This window comes from Ambystoma mexicanum, chromosome 4q (genome assembly GCF_040938575.1).
Source record: "Ambystoma mexicanum isolate Mex_15411 chromosome 4q, UKY_AmexF1_1, whole genome shotgun sequence".
NCBI lineage: Eukaryota > Metazoa > Chordata > Amphibia > Caudata > Ambystomatidae > Ambystoma > Ambystoma mexicanum.
In genome coordinates, this window is record NC_090928.1 from 409,052,117 (window position 1) to 409,074,394 (window position 22,278).

The following is a 22,278-nucleotide window of genomic DNA, read 5'->3' on the forward strand; positions in this document are numbered from 1 at the left end:
TTGATTTTTTTTTTTTGATAATGAAGGTTTCTTTTTCATAACCTTGTTTTCTCTTCCCATCTATCTTAACCCCTTGCGTTCTGCTTTGCTTGTCTGTACACAGCAGTGGTCTAGATTGTCATGAGGTTATTTGGGATTTGGAAAGTGCACCTCTTCACTTTACGTGACATCGTAGTGCTGTCGAAATTACCCACGATGCCTGAATTTATGAGCTGATGTGACAAGATGTGTTGTATACCTCAGGTACGACAGGGAACGGTCCCAGAAGGAGTCTGAAACCGAGCGTACTTCCCCATCGGCTTCCAATTCGAATTTTGTTTCGGGGTGGTCCTGGCAGTGAGTTGAATCCTAGCAGGGTTCGCCCTGTCACATTCCACAGAGTTAGACAGTGTGACAGAATCAGGGACTTAACCCTATCGGGTGTTCGACGGAAGGTGGAACCCGTCCCATCCTGCGATAGGCCACCTACCAGGGAGTATGTCAGAGTCAATCCTACCCCAAGATGGGGTGAGGGAATTGGGATGGCGCCATCCCTTTAACCCCCTAACTGTGCCATACATATGTGTAACCTTCATGTCTGTTGCACCATGCCTTGCAGCCTCGTATGTGGCAGATGTTCTCCCATGTGACTTACAGAACCGCTGGCTCAAGATGGCAGTTCATTTTAAGCGGGAAACTCTGCTAGCAGATTCACCAGAGCTAAACGTGAGTGGCGCTCCTTTGATGATCTCCAGATTATCGTCCAGAACACTGATTCCATAGGGCATCAGGAAGGCAATGCAAGCAGCCAGAAACAATGGGACACCCCCACGAATGCCCACAAGGAGAAAAGGGGCAGGGCTAAAGAGGGTTTTTTAAACACATAGGACCAGCTGACCTCACCCACGAGTAAAGGAAACAAGAGATTGGCCTGAGGGGTCAGGTGCAGAAAGGGACCAATGTGAAGGGGCATGGAGCAGTCAGAAAGGAAGACCCAGAGGTTCAGGGATCGATTGGGGGTGTTCAGGTGAGGTAAGGAGAGGTGGCAGACCGAAAGACCAGGCAGAGGACAGGAGCTGGAGCAGAGTGTTGCGGACGTGTTGGAGACTGCGGAATAAACTGAAGGTGAGGTATATTATGTGAGAGACAGTGGTACCAAGTGTGTGAGAGAGTGGAGTGACTGTTGTGGGAGTGAGTGCTGGGTTGATTGACGGCGAGAGAGACAGAGAGAGAGAGCGGGAGCGGGGAATAGGAGAAAGTGGGAGTAGAGGGCGACTGGAAGGAGAGATTGGGTGAGGGGGAGGGAGAGAAGGAGCCAAAGAGAGTGGAACCGAGATTGAAAGAGAGAGGAGACAGGTGTAGAGGTTAGATATGATATATGATATTTTATTAGTATCACGCCCATACACAAGTAATAGGAGGGAGTAGTATGAGTTAGAGAGCAAGTAAGGAGGGCAGTTAGAAATATCAAAGGGACAAACAGAGGGAGAAAAGAGAGAGCGAGAGAAAAGAGAAGGAGAGAGAGAAGGGCAAGGAAGACCATAGGGGAGAAAGAAAGGAAGATCAGGAGGGAAGTAGCAAAGCGATAGAAGGGGAGAAAAGGAGGACATAGATAGAGGAGAGAAGAGGGATAGGAATAGAGGGAGAAAGGAGAATGTGGTCATCAAGGGGTCAAAGTCAACAGTACTGAACATTGATCATGGGCGAGAAAAGTAGGGCACTTTCCATTCTGCTGGTGTAACCATATAAAGTGTTGAAACTTATGACTGTTTAGGAATAGGTTTTAATAAATGGCTCAATAGCAAAGACCATCTCCTGAAACAGAGTAGCCATTTGTCCCAAGTTACAGGAAGTCTATGAAGGTTTTGGCAAACGTCTTGAAATCCTATCTAATTGATTTATTGCTAAGCATTTATTCAGAAATTGCATGCTCTATAAACTTATATGGAGCACTGATCTGAAGAAATGAGCACTCAGCTGTATTGTTAACTGCTTAGAACTCTTATTTGAGACTTTTTTAGGATTATATAAGTTAACATCAGCATAATCTTTGTATTAATATCTGAGTGTCAGAAACCTAGAAGTTGTCAGCATTGTTATGTTCTGTTATGTTAGGGAAATTTATAAAGCGCAGCATAGATCAACAAAGGACATCAGAGCTCTAGGCAGAGAAAGTGGAAAACAGCAGAATAACAGGACCAAAGACAAATCAAGCGGAGAAGAGAAGTGTCTTGAGCTTGCATCGAAAGGTGAGGTGATCCTGTACCAAGTGTAGAGAGATTGGAAGGGAGTTTCACAGTCGGGCAGCACATACAGAGAAGGAACCCCCACCGTTGCGAGAGTGCCGGACACAAGGAACAGCGATGCAGAGAGAAGAATCGGGGCGCAAAAATCGGGAGAGGATATACTGCACAAATTTAGCCTGCAGATAGACTGGGCCACTCTTAGAAAAGGCCCCGTGGACAATGCACAGAGCCTTAAAATTGACCCTGCTGACAATCGAAAGCCAGTGAAGAGCACCCAGAGCAGCAGTGGGCAACGAGAGCCAGGGAGCCCCAAGAGCCAGGCCGGCTGCAGATTTCTGCAGGATCTGAAGACGGTGAATCAAATAGCTGGGTTGCGCCAGGACAGGTAGAGGGAATTGCAGTAGTCAAGAGAGCCAGAGACAAGAGAGGAAACGACAACCGAATGCAGAGCAACAGGGCGAAAGGGAAGGACCTTACTCAAAACACGAAGTTTCTAAAGAACGATTTGACAGACAGCATTCACCTGGGGGAGGAGGGAAAGTGAAGAAGAAAGTTTGACACCTATGTTTTTGACAACAAGTGATGGCCGAGGGAGAGGTCCAAAATCAGGTGGCCAGAATGCATCAGACCACAAGGAAGCATCTGGATGAGAGCCGACTAGGAGAACCTCAGTTTTATCCCCATTAAGGCAAAGCCAGTTGAGAGCCATCCAAGCATGGATGGCAGAGAGACAGGAGCGCCACCGAGAGGCGGTATCAGGACACCCAAGGTCCAAACGCATCATAATCTGGCTGTCGTCAGTGTAGTGAATAAGAGAGATAAGAGGACGGATGTACACATTGAAAAGAAGAGGCGAGAGTGCAGAGCCCCACAGGACCCCGCAGAGAAGAGAGAGAACAGATGACATGAAAGGAGACAGAAACAGCGACTGGGAACAGTCTGTAAGATAAGAATTAAACAATTCCAAAACTTTGCCAGCCAAGCCCAGTTTGGAGAGTCTCTGGATCAGGATGGTGTGATCTTTGGTGTCAAACGCAACGGAGAGATCCAGGAGGAGGATCATCAACCGCTGACACCAGAACTGACTCGGTACCCTGACTGGGTCTACTGCCAGACTGAAAAGGATCAAGGCAGTCGGTCTTCTCAAAAAAAGAAGAGAGTAGAGGGGTGACAAAAGATTATAGACGTTTCATAGAGAATGGTAGGAGTGCTGGGTCAAGATTAGGTTTTTTTTTAAAAGGGGAATAACCAGTGCATGTTTAACTGAAGAGGGAGTATCACCACTGGACAAAGACAGATTAACTGCAGAGGACACAAAGGGAGGAATCTGAGGAATGGGGTCCGACTTTGCATCTCAGCTCTGCTTCCCTGTCGGACAGAGTTTGAGTTGGTATGCAAGTGTATGAAAGGTGGTTGGGAGAGGTTTGCTCCTAACTAATTGGACTATATCGTTTCTATGGGTGTTTTATTTTGTGAAAATAAAAAGAATTTATATATAATCTTTGTTTTGACTTAGATTGTAAGTAGTGTCCAACTTAATTTATTATTTTTCCAACCTCATTGCTTCCAACCCATATGTTTGATTGAAGTTATGTTGGAGACTACTACATGAAATAATTGTAATGTTCTAAATAAAATCATGTTCCTCACATGTGATTATGTTACTAATTGGTTCATCAGATTGCTCTCACTCAGGCAATGCAATGATGCTGAGGTGATGCATGTGTAATAAATGTGCAATGATGCTGAGGTGATGCATGTGTAATAAATGTGCAATGATGCTGAGGTGATGCATGTGTAATAAATGTGCAATGATGCTGAGGTGATGCATGTGTAATAAATGTGCAATGATGCTGAGGTGATGCATGTGTAATAAATGTGCAATGATGCTGAGGTGATGCATGTGTAATAAATGTGCAATGATGCTGAGGTGATGCATGTGTAATAAATGTGCAATGATGCTGAGGTGATGCATGTGTAATAAATGTTGGCTTTTTGCGCCGTGATACTTTTACACAAATATTTTTTTTTTTATCTCTGAATAACAGGCACACTGGCACAGATGCTAGGATTTATGAATCGCTGGCATTCACCATTTGTGTGCGAAAATATCCACATTATCATAATTCACATAATTCACATCATTTCCCAAAAATAGTGTTTTACATTCAGCTGGCAGAGCTTTTCAACCAAACACATATTAAAAAGTAATTCTATGACATTTCGTAAATTGTTCTAAACAGAAATATGATTCAATTTGTCAAATTCAAAAGGCAGTCTTTTATTTTCTTATTTCATTTCCTTTAGTCATTTGTATAGCGTCTTTCACCATGGGTATTTAGGTTGATCACCCTTGGATGGTGGAAGTATGGGAAAGTTAGGAGGTGCTAGTAGGTGTGTGTGCATAATGCCCATTTAAGATTAGGAAGGCTGAGCCGACCCCCTGCTAGCCACCCATGTCTAATTGGCATATGGATGGGTGGAGAGAGGTACACTAAGGAAACAAGCTGTTGGGGGTGTGTAAGAAAATAGTCAGTTATGTGTGTAGTTACAGTTCAAATGTATTTGTGGTGAAAGGTAGCTACATTCTTATGGCATAAGTGTTGTGCAAAGTGTCATTCGAGTTGTGTGTGAAAGCAGATGCTTGTGGGCGGGTGGCCATGCATTTGGCTAATTCCAAAGCGTGGCGTGCAAGAGGAAAAATGCATTGGTTATAATCAAGTGAAAGCCTAGAAATGATACATTTGGCAAATCCTGAAACATTTGGGTTGATAAATTATGGTAGGTACATGCATCCAGCTATCATTAATTGGCTGAATTCACCTTTAAAAAGCATGCACTAAACATCAGCCAACATTCCAAAATTACAAAAGGAAGTGATTCTTTGCAACAGCAATAGTTGTGAATATTCCCAGTATAATAGCTTTCAGTGAAATTACTTACAGTTGTAAGTTAGGGCCTGCGTAAAAATGTTGTTAGTAACTGGAAGCAACAATAGTTCAGCAACATGCTAGGTTTGTGCACAAAACAGCACAAATCCTAAAACAAAAATATTAAATGGCCTACTGGGCTCTTAGCCTGATAACATGGCCATATGGTATCTGTTATTTTGTGGCTCAGTGCTTGGGCCATTTATGACTCCTGAGAATGTGGTTGTCATGGGACGAGTGTCGGAAGGCTCTTTGAAGTACAGAGCTGAAAAGCGCCTTTTATATCTCAGTCTGGCCCCCATGAATGATTCCAGCCACTTTCTGTCACTTTAGTCAGGCTCCAAGTCTCGACCGATGTGAAGTGTTTCCTTCTGGAAAGGCCTGGCTGATAAAAAGATACAATTTTGAGAACGACTGCTGTAGAGAGCCTATTTCTTGTATATGTAAGTACTTTTAGCCTAAGCTCAGAGACAGGTGGAAGTTGTAAATGGGGACCATTTGTTTTCCCTGCAAGGCCTGGCAGAGAACCAACTCTAGGCAAAGTCATAAGATTGTTTGGTCAGCTTCAAAGCCAGTGTTCATACTTTTCCATGAGAAAGCAACCTCCGGTCCTGCCGCTGATGGTGGGAGGGATTGTAATATACCTTTTAGGCCACAGCTGCTGTTTTATTCTCAAATGCAGCCTTTTTTTATTTCCCCATTGCTTTTACATTTCCACAAAACACAGCAACATTATAACATTTCTTTGCAGTAAACCCACTTTCAAACATTTTAAAATATTTGATTATCCAAAGGTTTTAAAATGATGATTCTTAATCTTAGACAAAAGCAGACCCAAATTTGATTTGTACTCTCCTGTTAAATATTGTGCTTGTTATCCCAAACTGGACTGTTTTTCCTTTTAACAAAAGGTTGCTGGACACTTCATTGTAACTGAAAACATTGATTATTTTGACTTTGTCCGTTACTTTTGACAAATACACTTGTTCTAGAGGGCTGCTAACATTGCACGTTTCCTTGAACGTGTCTTTTTCAGATGTGCACAGGCTGAAGCCCGTATATTGGTTTTTAAATCTAAAGCTTTGCTTTGCACCCTTTTCATTTTTTATAGATTTCACCACACCTTTCATTTTCTTTGTATCGTCTTTAAGTGACTTTATCGTCTTGCCCTTCCTTCTCTGTCTTTCTTCCTTGCTCTCATTCTATTCCCATTCCACTTCCCTTCCAGCACCCTTCATTGCCAATGTATCTTTCTTCTTCGTTCCCAAACCCTGTTGTGCTTTTTCCCATTTCTGATCCTTTTCACTCCTCGCTTCTAAACACTGGAACTCCCCACCTCTGTCCATCCACTCTTTCCACTCTTACCCTGTTTTACATACCTGCTTAAAAACTCTTCTTACTTCCTCCCTTGCTGATTCTTAATTTTCCCTTTCTCATTTTGTGCATTTTGATTACCATCTTTTTACCCAGTTTTTAAAACCTATGTCCAGTGCTTTTCAAAAGTGCTTAATAAATCTCAATACAATACAAATACAATATACATCCAGGCTGCTGCTCCAGCATTTTTCTTATTGTGATGAATTGACTTCTGCTCTACATGATTACAAGGATGAGGAGAGGCTAAAGCGCCACCTCAGCACTCGCACTTCTACAAAGAGCCAACACAATCATATCATAAACGCAAAACAGGCACAGTTAAGAGATATACCTCCTTCACTTTTTGTGGCAAAGTTTGCCAAGGGAAGGCTATAATCTTAAGAGGGGTGTGAATTTAGTTCAACAGCAACCCAACCAGTAAAATATAACAGTTCAAAATAAAGGAATGCCCAATCAAGGATCTATAAAAATATATATACTTTAATCAAACGCACCATGTGCAATAATAATTAGCTAGAAAAACACTAAACAAAACCCATGCTGAAGGAGAGGACACGGAATAAGCAAAGATAGCAAGATGCAGCACTCTGAGTAATGAATAAGAGGTGTAAGGCAAGTAATAACCACAATGTTCCTTAAAAGGAAATGTTCTTGGATGTACAGTTAGCAATCAATTTGGTTCTTGGTGCTCTGGAAGAACTGAACCAGATGTCTTGCTGTTGTGCAAGCAATCCGAAGATCGGGAGAGTGCAAGAGGCATCATCGGAAGGTCCAGGTGGTTCGAATGTGTTGAATCGTTCTTGAAACACAGCTCCAAGCATTTCGACAGTGAACACAGTAATATTCCAAATGTTTTGGCTCTCGAGGTACTGTGAGTCCAAATCCAGGGACCTGGGGACAGATGGGTAATTTTCTCGTGCTTCTAAACACTGGGAAGGCTGGCACACAACTGTAGGGGTCCTTCAATACAGTGAGGGTCTGGGCACTGCTATCGATGGCTGAGAGGCAGGTCATCCTCCAGCAACATGTCACCCCTCAAGTTGCCTGAGTCCGACTCCAGGAACTCAGGGACAAGACAGGGCCTTGTTTTTGGGCTCCCAAACACAAGGGAGGCTTGCATCCAACTGCAAGGGTCCTTCAACACAGCAAGGTCCTGGGTACTGCCTTGACTAGTATAGAAGTAGGTCTTCTTTCAGAAGTAGTTCATCCCCAATGTGCCCTGTGGATGGTACGGAGCAGAGCTTGCCTCTACCTTCAGCTACCAGTCTTCACTTCACAACTGGAGAACTTCGTTAAGGTTTGTCCTTCCAACAGGGTCAATCTTCGAAGACGTCCATCGAAGTATCAATTAAATGGTTCGGAAACCTCTTGTTTTAAAGGTAAAAGTCCAAGCCTGCTTTAGAGGTCCAATCCCTGTTCTTGGAACAAGTGGACTTTGCCTTCTGACATCAAACCCAAAGTGTTTTGTGATACAGGAAGTGGACGGGACAGCAAGGAAAGATAGAAGCAGAGAGAAACAAGATAGTGGTACCTTCCGCCAGCTGTAAAGATCTCCCTCTTTCTACACTTACTCCCTTCTCAATTGAATCAAAGGACTTTTGATATGCAGCACTCTGGTGCAAGGCGGCTCCTGTTGTGAATGGTTGTGTCCTGTGATCCTGTTCCCTGGACAACTTCCCGTGGAGTGACTGTCTCTTTAGGGACAATGATACCTGCCCCCACAAAGGAACAAAGATAGGCTATCCACAAGGCTAAGTCCTGCCATCAGTGGCAAGGGCCAGCCTGTCTGAAGAGAATACATATCAGAGAATACATAGCAGGGCCTACACAGGTGTGATATCAAATTGCTGTGGCTGTAATAATTAAAGAATACCCTCCATACCATAACTCATATATGGCTTATATTTAAAGAGTGTTATTCAACCAGTACCTCGTATGTATGGAATTTTGGCAAAGGGGTGCATATCACAATGCAGTCCCTGTCCTGCAGAGACTTGGCTGTGACTGCAGCTGTCAAATGGACACCTGTGACCTCTGCACCTGCTCTGAGCCACTTGAGACATGGGGCTTATGATCAGGCTACTGTTGCAGCAGCGCACAGGGGAACACTATGCTTTTGGCATGGAGTTTATAAAAGTGGAATCTGACTGAGAGATTACCCTTTCAGAGATAAAATTACCTGCATCATTTTATTAATTAATACAATTAAAAAAAGACAGGGCTTCTACACCCTTGACAGATAGCAATTCCTTACACCTTTGCCTTCTGGTATCATTCCCAGAGTGCGTTGCCTGCTGGATGTGGGGATGGGGAGGACGTTTGGAGATCCTTAGCAAAATCCAAGCTTGTGAAACTTCGCTCTGGACTACACTACCGCTCTGAGCTATAATAGCAACTCCTATTCCTCTGTCTGTCTACTTCAAAAAGACGAGTAATCAGCACCAGCGCCCTGTCAGAGGGCGTTTGTCATATCAGGTCTGTCTTTGAAGCACTCGTTTACAGTGGACCACTGGGGAGAGCTCCTTTCTCCTAAGGGAAGTAGTCTGTTCCAGAGAATACAAGAAAAGCTTCCTGGGCATATTCACACATGGTTGTTGTTGTTATTGTTAGAGAGCAGATTCACACCCAGCTGTGTCATGAATGAGTCACTTCACCAAGCTGACAATTATATGACAACCAAATGCTTGTGGCTTTAATATTGTGTAAATTGAGTAGCCACAATGTAATTTAGATAGTAATGTGCCACTAGGCTAGGTACAGAATTATACGAATTTGAACCAGAGGGGCAAACGATTAAAAAGCCACCTATGCCTTTTGTCACTTTGTGTTACAGCAGCTGTTCAAGAATGCATATGTGACCTTTGAACCTGCCATTCTGCGTCTTCAGGACAGGAGCTGGGGCTGTCAGAAGATGGTCACAGTAAAGGTACATGCATGCACTATGTTTTTGGCCTGGTCCATTATGAAAGGGGGAAGCATCTGATTTTTCAGGCCTTCCTTTCAGAACCAGAATTACCTGCATCATTTTACTACTAAAAAGCACAAACATTCAGGCTATTGTGGAGATTCACAAGGTATTGTTGCTTGTACAGCACATTGAATGTTGCTACTCCCCGACATTCCCTAGCACTCCCTAATGTCCTGAGTCACTACATTGAAATCAAACCTATGTATTTCTGTAACATAGGACCAAAAGCCAAATGTACTAGGACATGGAAGACCAAAAGAGACATAAAGATCATTGATTGTGATAAGACCAGTACGCGGTGGCTCCATGGAAGCATGAGGATTAAGTCAGTAACAAAGAAGAAGGACTTGTGTAATCCGCATGGGAGGAACTGGATATAATGTATAAAACGGAATAAAGGACTATTGTGTTGAACCCGGCCGCGGAGCAGAACGCAGCTGTAAGAAAAAGCACTGCGTTATCCAGTCCTGTTGGGGAAAGCAGCCAGTGTCCGAATTCACCAGCGGGGGAGATTGAAACATGGACCAGCGACTGGGGAGAAGTGGAGAATGGCAAGACGACACACAAGAAGTTCATTGCCTGCCGAGTCGAGGTGGACCGAATCCCAAAGCCAAGAAGATGCTGCAAAGCCATGAATGTAGAGGAGAGAAGCCCACCAAGCCGGAGAAGTGTGCCCTGGTCGCAGGAAGTCCCAGTAATGTACCAGAGGCCCAGAAGAGGTAAAGGGAGGTACATGAGAACTGGAGGGGGCCCAGGGGTTGACACAGAGGATAAAGTGGCTCTTCAATAGGCCAATAATAGTGAAGACTTTAATGCACATAAGGAAAGAAGGGTCTAGGACCCTGAAGAGAATAATCTGGGACTAAGAGGAAATCTTCCTCATCACAGTGGAGAAACAAACCCCACTGATACCCATATAAGGGTCTGAGAACCTGAGGAGTATAACCTGAGAGTAAGAGGAAATCTTCGTTGTCACAGTGGAGAGACAAAATCCACTGACATCCACAGACGAGTCTGTTACCCCAACAAAGAGAAAGCAAACATCAGAGGAAATCTTCCTCGGAGCAGTGGAAACGAGGAAACCACTTGTAGAGGAGCAGATGTGTACATCCGCAGGAGATCCCGCCCCCTACCTCCTTTGTATTGTAGACATGAGACCGTGCCTTGCCTGACACCGGCTATCGTGCCAATACCACAGCGAGTATTTGAATGTACCCTCAAAGTGAGGACAACCTACAGGAGTAACTCCCTGAAGGAATATGAGAAAGAGTAAAGAAAATGAACTAAGGACATCATAAGAAAGTGTGCACGACGTCCCGAGATACTGATTGAAGACAATGTACAGATCCTTGAGGACAAATGGAGTAGCAAAGAATCAAGTGAACTATCAACGTGGAAAAGAAGATTACACGTTAACAAAGTGCTGCAGAAAACAGTTCAATAAATGTACAGACGCTGAAACGCAAGGTATATCAAGCCATTGTATAGGCTAGCTATGAGTAGTGAATAGAATGCAGGTGTAGCCACCATTGTACAGAAAGTGGGCATTGGTATCATGAAATAAATAAGCCAGAAACCATGAAGGGGGAATGAAAAGCTGTGTCGCAGCAGAATAGCAGGCTAGTGGAGTTGCGTGGCGGGGCTGTCTGGCCAAGACAAGATCTTAGAAATCGAGGTCAGCTATCGATCTGAAGAAGAACGAGTGTGCAGAGGATGAATTTTCTCACATTAAGGCGCAAGAAAGAACACAAAGGATTCCAAGTTTTAATTCCTTTAGAGCATTTAAAAACTACAAAACGTACCAGATCGTTGTCTCTTGTCACGTGAGCCAAGGATGGAAATAGAGCTTGAACTTGGAGTTCCAGATGCGGCAGATTCCATTTTCCGGTTGCCATGATCATTGAGAGGCGTATGGAGCCCTGCCTTCTGTAACCATGGTGGCCATCTTGGTAAAGTATTTTCCTTCATTCAACAGGACGTGCGGGCGTCCCGTTGAATAAAGGAAAATACTTTTTTTTTAGCATCCTGGGTTACTAATGGCGTAAATCCCCTGTTCCAAGGGCTGGAAATGGGGGCAACAGCCTGGTGCCCTCATTATAGGCCCTTACTTCGGTCAGTCCGATTACTTGGGCTGCCAGGCCATCCCCCCCCCCCGTTTCAGCCCTTGGAATGGGGGATTAACACCATATTTCAATCACTGGGCTCTTTGTTTCATTTATCTAGTGGCTCAAAGGGATAACATCCTGGAATAATGGTGACCAATCATTCTGGATCCAGCATGACCTCATAAAGGTCACTTTAGGGCTAATCAAAGCTTGAATCAGTAATATCATTTTGTATCTCTATTTTATGTTTTACTGTGACGCACACTTTAACCAGAGCCTATGGAGTGTTCCGTGAGTGACCTTGATTTGCTGCTAATGCATGGTGCATGATTCAGGCAATGCCTTACTAAATTATTAGCAATTTCCTGATCTGGTTGCACTTGCCCGATTTCTCGAGCTAGGGTCAGTGCTATATGCCATTGTTGCCGCAGTTCTATGGACAAATAGGAGAGTCTTTGGTTGCCATTAGATTAGGCAATGTTCCCTAGCGCTACCTGGTCATGGACGGGCACAGCCAAGCTTGCCTTTGGTGCACTTACCGCCTGACACAGACACACCCACTACATGAATCCGCTGCACAATGTCCTCATCCTGTCGATAAAATACTGATCATGGGGGCAGAAATGTAAGACAGACTTCAGGCCCTCACCCAGTGTTTGTGGCTCCTTGATCTCGTGCAGAAAACCCACACTGATTGGGTGGCTACAAATGTCCACTAAAGTTTCATGAATGAAGAGAAAGGGCGCAGAGCCGTAGACAGCGTAGGGCCTGAGCGGGCAAGGCCCACCCAAAAAATGTGTAAATGCCCACTCAGGAGCACTGTGTGGGCATTTTAAATGTTAAGGTACCTCAAGAGCACTGTGTGGGCATTTTAAATGTTAAGGTACCGCAGTGGGCAAAAACTACATTAGCTGCTGGACCAACTTGTTAAACAATCCTGGAAAGCCTCTGAAAGGGTGGTCGCACCGTTTTCTATTTGATGATAAAAATGGCCTAGCACCAATAGTCTCTAGGCGTTCTGAATACGGTCTTAATCATTATAAAAACGCCCACGGTGTTGCATACGTGTTCAATGTAATGAACAGTAGTAATGAAGTCCCTGGTTACAAGTGCTGCATAAAAGTGCTTCTAAAATGACAAGATTGCCACCCAACCGTGCAGTGGTCCAGTTTCTCCACTGGGATGATAGAAGCTTAGTGCCAGAACCGTTCTCAGAAAAGCGGGTGTACTGCAATGTCAGCAGCAGTCTAACACCCTGTGCAACCTCTGCCTCCTATGGAAGACAGGGCTGGGTGTGTGTGTGTGTGTGTTGGTTCACACAGCCGCTTTCCCTTGGCAGTCAATATGATGGGAAGATAACACGAGCTCCCAGGATAGAGGGAGTCTTGTGTCTTGCACAGTCGTGTTGCCGTGGTTGTATTGTCCCTTCTTTCCGCTCTCTGTGGGATTCTGTCTCCATTTCCCAGATGTTGTCAGATCTCTGGCTCCTCGTTGTGTTGCTTGTCGCATGCTCCCTCGCCCCCTCTGCAGACTCCCAGAGGGTTGCCCTCTTTCTCATTTGTTCACCGCTCTGCCCGAGCTTTGTGCACTTGCATCAGTTTGCCTTCCTTCTTGTCTCTGCACACCGTTCCAGCGGCTATGCACACCGCACACTGGGCTGCACCACTTTCCATCCAGGAATGGATTCACCCAAGCTCCTCAGTCTTACAGCAGGTTGTTCTCTTACCCGCTTCGTCCATGCACAGTGTGTTGCACAATGCACTCCTTCCAGTCTTTTCATGGCTTTGCCCCATCTTCACAACCTCACAGTGGGATATACTCACTCCGCATCTTGGCATTCCTAAACCATTCTGCCTGGCTCACTACCTGCCTCGTTTGCGATAGCATATCTGTCACCTTCCAGTTCTTCTTATTTGCCATCACGCTCGAGCCAAATGAGCGGCGCCAAGTTGGCTGTCGCGACACTGTGGCTGCGCCTAAAGGGGCTCTGCGGCCACAGTGGTGCGGCAAAACAGCCAGCGCACCGAGCTGGTCTACCCTAGTGACCACGGAACGGGGAATTCAACTTACCTTGTAGTTGTACGTTTTCCAAAAATAGATACTTGCATGTGGATTTTTCCTTGGGAATCTGCCACAGTACACGAGCAGACAAGAGTCTCGGGAATCCTGCTCTGCCTGAAGCACATGGCATGCTTGACAGCCCTGCTTGCCCCCGAAGTTATTTAAAATACGTGAGGCGCACCATGGCTTTATAAAGTGCGTCCGTTATTGTCAGTGGAGGAAATTCAAGTGGCTACTTTTACCAATGGTGATCCTACTGAAAAGGAAACAGCACAGCCTTGTGCAGTTTAAGGATAGTGTATGGACTGTTGTGTTGCCCCTGTACGTCCCAATGGCCCATATCCTGCAGTTGTCAAAGGGGACGTGTTTGAATGAACCAGAGGTCTTATTTATTTATTTACTTATTGCATTTATATAGCGCACAAGTAGCCCAAGGGCATCGCAGCGCTGTTACAAGTAGGCATACCTATTTGTATGAGAAAACAAGAAACAGTGGGGAGGAAACAGGGGAGAAGACATAGCGACAACTGGCTGTGGTTCGAAGTTACAATGAACCTGCTAACAGTAAGGTAACATATATTTTAAATGAAAATAGTGTAAGGAAAGAAGGATGTGACGGCAACGCCTACCAGATCTCATGCAAGTTGCCCTTTCTTTCTAAAGAAAGCCCCCTCTGTCCACAACAAACACGTGATGAGGGCGTTAGGCCAAAGCAAAGGACCTCCCCTGACAATACCAATATTTTCTAACTTGAGAAAAGGACGGACAATCTGAGTCTAATGTTTAGACGAATAAACACATGTTCTCCATGAAGATAGCATACTACTTTGTCTTACCACAATGTACTTAAGTGCACATTGCAATTATGCTGATACTGCAGTATGAATACTTTGTTTCTTTGTTGATATTGTAAATTGCTGGGCTGAAAAGCAGTTAGATTATTTGTAACTTGACCAGTGAAGGATAGCTCAGGGGCAACGCTCTGGTCTCTTGTAAACAAGACTGCAGTGAAGGGCACGGGTTTGGTATCCTGTCCCCGCACTGCTCTTAGAAGCGCAATATAAGAACCACGAAGTGCAATATAAGAAACAACGTTTTACTCGCGCCCAGTGTGTTAAGCTCTTGGCACAGACATCTGACGTTAACCTGCAGGACACGGGTTTGAATCCTGGCATAGCCAACTCAGCCCTTCCTTAGTCCAAGATCAATAATGTGAATGCTGTTTATTACTCATAATTTAATTCTGTTATTACAGAGTTTAGCAACAGGAGCAGCACAGCATAATGTGACTATTTTTAAACATACACTATTGTTAGCTGGGGCATTGTGGATTTAGTAGGTCTGCAGGTGGAAGTTTCTGGAGTGTTCTTTTTGAAAGCATGCAATTGGAGCTGGCTCAAGGGGCGATCAAACTGTGCTTGGCACATCGGTGCTGCAGATAAAGGGCGCCGCCAATTCACCCAATGGTAAAGCGTCATCTAAATTACATGACACTTTACATTGTGTGAGCTGGTGGCGCCCTTTATCTGCAGCGCCCGGATGCAAAGTGTTGTCAATGGGCCTCATTACGAGGAGGGCGGTAAGGGGTTATTGGCACCGGTAAAGGTGCCTGAGCCGTTAACCACTTACCTCCCTATTACGAGGTCTGCTCGCGGTTTTACCAGGCTGCCTTAGCAGGACCCACGAGCAGCCCAGCATGCTAACAACAGGCCCGTTATTAACAGGTCCGTTGTTAGCATCCTCCCCATTCCCATTGATCCCTATGGGGGCTCGAATGGGGATGTACCGGGTCCGGGTTCCTTGAATGATGAATTACCGGGCCCTCCAAGGGTGGAATGGCCCGGTAATTCCTCATTTAAGGAACCCGGACCTGGTACCCGGTAAGGGGGTAGCCATGCCACTAATAGCAGGCATGGCTACCTCCTAACTCGTAATGACCCCCAGTGGCTTTCTTCTAGAAAGTCATCGAGTGACACTTCACATGACAGTGAGTGACAGAGGCGCGGTGTGATTTATACAAGAATCACAGCGAGCCTTTGGATTCTGATTTTTGTAGTCATGGGAGGAGTGGGGGGCGTACGTAGGGCGCTGGTAGACTTAGGCCCCCCCTGCATGCAGCGATTGTCGTTAGCAGTTTCTCGTGGCTCGCGCTGACCTAGTGCAGCATGCATGAAACATGACAGACGTTGCCAGTCGTTGCCATGCGCTCCAATAACCAAGCCTATTGCAGATTAGGACGGTGGCCCAAAGTGACCTTGCCCTGTGAAGTCAGGGCCTGCACCTCATACATGCAGGGAAGAGCTACAGACGGACGGATGCTGATAAACATACATACATACATGCATACATACGCGGCTCTGTGCTTAAACACAGGGCCCACATCCCGTTGCCCAAGTCACAAAACATAAGCTCAGAACTGGCACACAAAAAACACCTGCTTTTCAGCAGAGAGCAGATGGACCTGCTACAAATAATTTTGCCAATTAGAGGCTGCGTGAATCCTATTTCACAGTAATGTTTTCTTGTATTTTTGCCAGTTTCAGTGCCAAAGTATTTCATGCCAATTTCGTTGTTTTGAATCGCATCGCAGCGGGTAATGAAATACATAATCCCTCCTCCCGCCTGCAGCTTTCAACCTCGACCATGGCAATTGCTTCTTGATTACACTTTTCTTATGTGCTCGTATAACACCTGAGCTGAATTTTCACTACAATGTATTTTATTAAAAGCAAAGTAAAAATGCAACAAAAAAAATCGAAAACCTCGAGCTGTCTTGCAGAAGCCTTTCAGTGGAGCAGAACATTGTTCGCACTGGTGCAAAAATGCAGTGAAGCAGTTTATATTTTCACTGGTGAAATGTGTGCACTAGGGAGAGAAAATGGAACTGCGCTGGTGCAAGGATTCGGAGTCACATTCTCTGGTCAGGAGGGAACCTTACGCCGGGTGCAAAGGACACCATTTTACCTCTGGAGTTATTTGTTTTATTTATTTATTTGGATTTGTAAAGTGCACTACAGCCCTTAGGCATCGAGGAGCTGTTGTGTTGCATGAAGATGTCTTAGTTACAGGAATATGTGGGTGTGCTAGTGGGTTACAAGGAGCATGACCTACGCATAATGAGAAAGAATGCAGGTACATGGAGAAAAAAGCGTGATTCACAACTTTAAAACAACAGCAGGTTACATTACAAGGGTGATATGTTACATAAGCAGGCAGGGTGCGGGCGCCCCGGCGGCTAATTTATACAAACAACCATGGTTTGATGGCTTTCCTGAAGGCTGTGTGAGAATCAACGCATCTTAGGTGAGTTGGTAGGGCGTTCCATTGTCACACAGTGATGAAAGGAAGGCTCGAACCTCCTGTGCGTGACCTCTGTGTTTTGGGGACAATGACAATGTTGGAGTAGGCGGATCTTGTTGGTCTGTCTGAGAGGGATTTAGCAAATCTCTGCGAGAGATACCGGGTGCAGTGTTGTTGAGACATGTGTGTGTGATGGCGAGGGTTTTGAATGTGATGCGTTCCTTAATGGGGAGCCAGTGGACTAGTCTTCTGGTGGCAGAGATATGTTCCTTTTTTGAGATACCAGTTGCAGCCGGAGGGCATTGTTCTGTATGGTTTCCAGTTTTTTGATGTTTTTTGCAGCAGGGCCTACTGAGAGGGCATTGCAGGGGTTGAGCGTGTGTTTGTGCAAGTTTGAGGCTGGAAATGCATTGGAGGGACAAGGCCTCCATATCCTTGTCCTTTATTGCTTTATCATGTATGTTCTGTCTTGTTTTCTGCGCAGGAGGTCATGTGGGACTCCTGGCAGTGCAGCTCTTCCTCTTTTTGGTTTGGTGAACAGACCCTTGGGACACCCTTATGGCACCCATGGGTGGGAGTACGACCCTGTACTCCTAGTGTATGTTTTTAGAGCACCTGTGTGTGGCCCACAGAGCAGGGTATGGGCTGGTGGCAGCTCCATGCTGAATTTGACAGGTGCTCTGAGTATCCTCCATTTTGGGATAGCCAGGCACTGCCACTGGAATCAGTTGATTCCCGATAGGAAACAAGATGGCCCCTGTGGCCTCTTGCTTTCTATTGCCTGTTGCCTTGTAATCCCGAAGTGCCGGGAAGCTCTGACTCTGTCCCTTCCCCCTGACTGGCTGTTGGGTGGAAGTTCCATATATGGTCTTGTGGGGAAGTCCAGGCCAGACCGGCTGGAGCCTTCCCAATGACTCTATGTTGTGGGTACTCCATTGGGGTGGGACCTGGGTGAATGGAGTGCGTGACAAATACGCATTTCATGTTATGGGTGTCTAGTATTTGGTGTTTGACACAATGACTGAGACAGCCCGGCCCGAAACTGGTTTGAATGCAATGTGGAGTGGTGAATGGTAGAATGCTTGTCCGAATCCACATTCCGTGTTGTGAGTGTCTGGATGGCGAAGAATGGCCTGAATGCACTGTGAGCCTGATTGTCTGCCTGACTGCCTGAATGCCCTTCTGAATGATTGGTTGCCTGAGTGTGACCAAGCAGAGTGAATGGGAGATCAACAGTACATCTTGGGGCCTCTCACTGATGGAAATCGTTCAGAAGCTGAAGTTGATACTTGATGCTTACTCTCGAAGCCGAGCTGGAAGAAGAAGGTGAACCGCTGTTCTCTACGATGTAATCTGAAAGCTGCTGTGCCTTCAAGAACTGATCCAAGAGATGACCTGGCTAGGAGACCTCTTCCTGAGCTACGAGGGACCATTGTGCACCTGCTGATCTTTGTCAAAGCTCTCTGGATGTCAGACCCTTGAAAGGCTGCAGACCGGAGACAGGGATCACCGTGGAATCACTAAGAGAAGCACCCGGACGTTGAAGTCCATCACCGTCGACAACCGCCATCGCCGACCGGAGCCACACTGCTCCTTTGCCTAAGACATTTGATCCAAGGACTCCCTTTCTCATCCTCGTCAACCACTAGCATCCTGCCGGAGAAAGTCATCATCGACGACTCACTGAAGAACTCTACGAAACCAGGCACTATGTGGTCATGGAACCTTTTAGAAAGGAATCAAGACTATATTGAGTATAATTGGACTGGGATTGTCTATACACTTTATTTACAGGTTGCCCAGGTGGGGGGATCCTCGCACAGAACTGTCTCTAGGTAATGGGAGTCAGTAGTCTGCCATTGCTCAATTTATCTTGCGTTCTTTCTGTGGTCTATCGTTGATTCATCTTATAATCTGATTTGTATGCCATTGTGAACTGTTAGCAGTTAATGCATTTCAAAGGAATCGATAGTTAAGAGTGGGACCACATAGACCTGTATATATTTGCCATTATAGTATTACCAGAGTACAAAGTATGTTATTATAATTGATGTATGATATGATACAATATTTTATTTGTACCGCGCTCATACACAAGTGTTTCAGAGTGTGACAAGGCAAGGGAGGGGAAATCAGAGGAGAACACAGCAATAATCTTACTAGACCCAGTGACATTGAGAACGCGCAAGTGAATGGGAAAGGGAAAGGGGAAATAGTGCATGGAAGGGGGAGAGTGGAAAGTGCGGAGCAGAGGAGAAACAGAATAAATAGTAATACATAAAAAATAAATAGATAATGGAGGCAATAAACAGTGGTAGGGCAGCCAGCAAGTGGCAAGTGCTATACTTACGGCATCAGACTGGGTAAGTCTGATAAGTGCAGAAAAGAAGATAAAGGAGGGGTGGGGTACTGTATGTGTACAGATACAGTCCCCAGTGCAAAGGGTGGCCGGGAGGCAGTGCAGGAGGGTGGCAGGGTGAGCAGGTAAATGGGCCCAGGGGAACAGACGGTGGCCAGCTGCATAGTGCCAGGAGAAGTGCCAGGAGAGAGCAGATAACAGGGGAGAGGGAGAGAGAAGGCAGAAGCAAAGAGGAAGGTGTTGAGGTGCTTCCGGAACTGGAGATGGTTCTCCTCAAGTTTAAGAGTGGCAGGGAGGCTGTTCTAGAGGGAGGCCCCAGCCGAAGACGGAGATCTACCCCCAGCTTGTTTCTTTGAAAAACGACTGACCCTGAGGGGGTTAGAGGTAGAGGAGCGAAGAGCTCGAGAGGGGAACTAATCCTGAGAGGGGAACTAATCCTGTTCTGGATTAGTTGGAGAGGGTGGAAAGTAGAAGCAGGTAGATTTAGAAAGAGGCTGTTACAATAGTCCAACCTAGAGAGAACCAGATCTTAGGAGACAGTGAGCCTCTGGGGCAAGGGGAAGAAAGGCAGAGTACCTCTGAGGAGATGCTGTAGGAAGTTTGACTTTTTAGAGACATCAGAGATGTGGGCAGAGAAGGAAAGTGTGGAATCAAAGATGACTCCGAGGTTCTTGGCCTCTCAGGTAGGGTTAGGAGGAGGGCCAAGGGAGGCCGGCCAGAGAGTGAGGGGAAAGGATGGTGAAGGTGTATTGTGTATATAACGTGAACCTTATTTATATAAAGACTGTTTTTTCACTAACCTAGTGTGTGGACATTCCTTTGTGGGTACTTGGGGACTACACGGTACTTAAGAACCAGCCTGCATCACCTCCTGAGAGCTTAAGCCTTGATTGCTCGACCATAGCTACTGCATAGAGAATCTTGGCTGGGGTGCTCTGTGCCTCTCCTCCGCCATACAGGGAGCAGGAGTACAGATAACCCACTCCGGTGCTTTAGACAAGTGGCAGCGGTGGGAAGCTAATGGTTTTAAGAATCAGTGTGTAACTTTGCCACTTACAAAATATCTACAGTTTGTTAAACTGAGGTTTAGTTGTGTGCTAGATAACTACATTACAAGCAATGGAATCTATTGTGAATCGTAAATTGACGCGGATGACCTTAGAGGCTTTCCAGAGTGCTTGTGAAGCCAGGGAGTTAGACTTTGAGGATAAGTCTAGGGCTGAGCTGATAGCTGCCCTGGTGGACTCCCAAACTGATTGTGAAGCTCTTAATGAAGGGGCGGGTGCAACCATTGAGGACCCTAGCCCTGAGTGTGTTGTTAAATCTGATTCTGGGAACACCACCATTCCTGCTGCCTCTCTTCAGACCTCCAGCAATGCTTCTTCAGGGAATTATTTTGAACTTGAATTATTAAGGATTAAATTGGCCTTTGAATATAGAAAGTTGGAAACTGAAGCTCATCTTAAAAAAGAGGTGTTGGCACAGCAAGTGATACTCAAAGATAAGGATCTTTAACTTAAAAACAAGGACACTGAATGTCAGAAAATCCAGCTAGTGAAAGCTAGAGTGGAGACTTCAGTGAAACCAGATAAGAGTGTCTAGTCCCCAGCCACCAGGTTTATGAAAGATTTGGTTGGTGTGTATGCAGAAGGTTCTGATATCCTCCAATGGATTGAAGCATTTGAAATAGCTTGTAGAATCCATGATGTTGATAAAAGAGATTGGGCTAAATGTTTGTTAAGCAGGGTGCCTCAGACTGGATATGACTGTATTCTGAAACTGACTGTGGAAGAAAGGGGTCAGTATGAGTGCATGAAGTCTACTTTGATTGCCAGGGTTGGCAAGACAGCTACCCAATACCTTAAAAGATTCAGGGAATTTAAGAAAAGAGAGAATGTGTCTTGGGTTGACTGGGTGAGTGCGGCACATATGGACATGATGGGGTGGATTGATGGATACAAGGTGAAAACATTTGTTGAATTGTTCCACCTTTTGTTTTTTGAGCATTTTTCTGAAGACTGTTCACCAGAACTGAGTCAGTATGTTGCTGACCAGAACATTTTATATCCATTTAAGTTGTCCAGGCTGGCTGACAAGTGGGTCTTCCACCGGTTGTCCCCTAAGGACTCCAGTGGGAAGGACAAGGACAAAGAAAAGGGGACCTCTCAGAAGGCTGAGGAGTCCCAAAAGCACTCCAAGATGAGTAAACCAAAACCTTCCTCTCCTAAAACCGAAAGTGGGGATATGTCCTATGTGGGTGGGAGTAAGAGTAGTGGTCCCCTTGCTTCAAAGTAGGCTCCCAGTGATTCCAGTACCGTACCATGCATTCCTGGCACTTGTTGGGACTGTGGGGCTCTGGACCACAAGAAGGGTGACCCCAAGTGTAAAGGTAAGGCACTTGGAGTCCAGGCTGTCAGCCTGACCTACCCTTACCCCATGTATGAGGTAGAGGCCACTGTCCTCCCCTCCTCTACACAAATCACGTTCAGTGCTCCTGTAGAGATTTCCCTAGTGTCCCTTGGGGTCTGGGACCAGTACGCAGAAGTACAGGTGACAATCCCACAGAACACCCATGGGTTTCTGAGAAGTGTCCTCTTGAATGGCCAGCCTACTACTGGTTTGAGAGACACTGGGGCAAGCATGACGGTGGTGGACAGGACCCTGCTCTAGCCATAAAACTCTGTTGTTAGAATCCATCTACACTGGATAGTTGAGCCCGTAGAGTAGTCAATGAATTCTTCTATATATGTACCCCTTTGAGTGTAAATAAAACACACACAAAGGAATCTATTACTAGGAAGATGGATCACCAGCGAGAACCTCCGTGAGATGGACACCAGGCGCAGAGCGTGACTGTAAAGAACAAGAAGTGGTCAATGTATGTGAATAACAGACAACTAGTGCAATTATTGGAAAAATATCAAAGAACTAAGCTGAATGGAAAGTTCAAGGG

The 22,278-nt window shown here is 45.5% G+C and overlaps 1 protein-coding gene across 4 annotated transcripts in view; it reads left to right on the plus strand.

The window, feature by feature from the left end:
- The window catches only part of CHRM3 (cholinergic receptor muscarinic 3), a 3,761,375-nt gene that overhangs the window by 2,195,841 nt on the left and 1,543,256 nt on the right, over positions 1-22,278 (plus strand). The gene's annotated exons all lie outside the window — the stretch shown is intronic.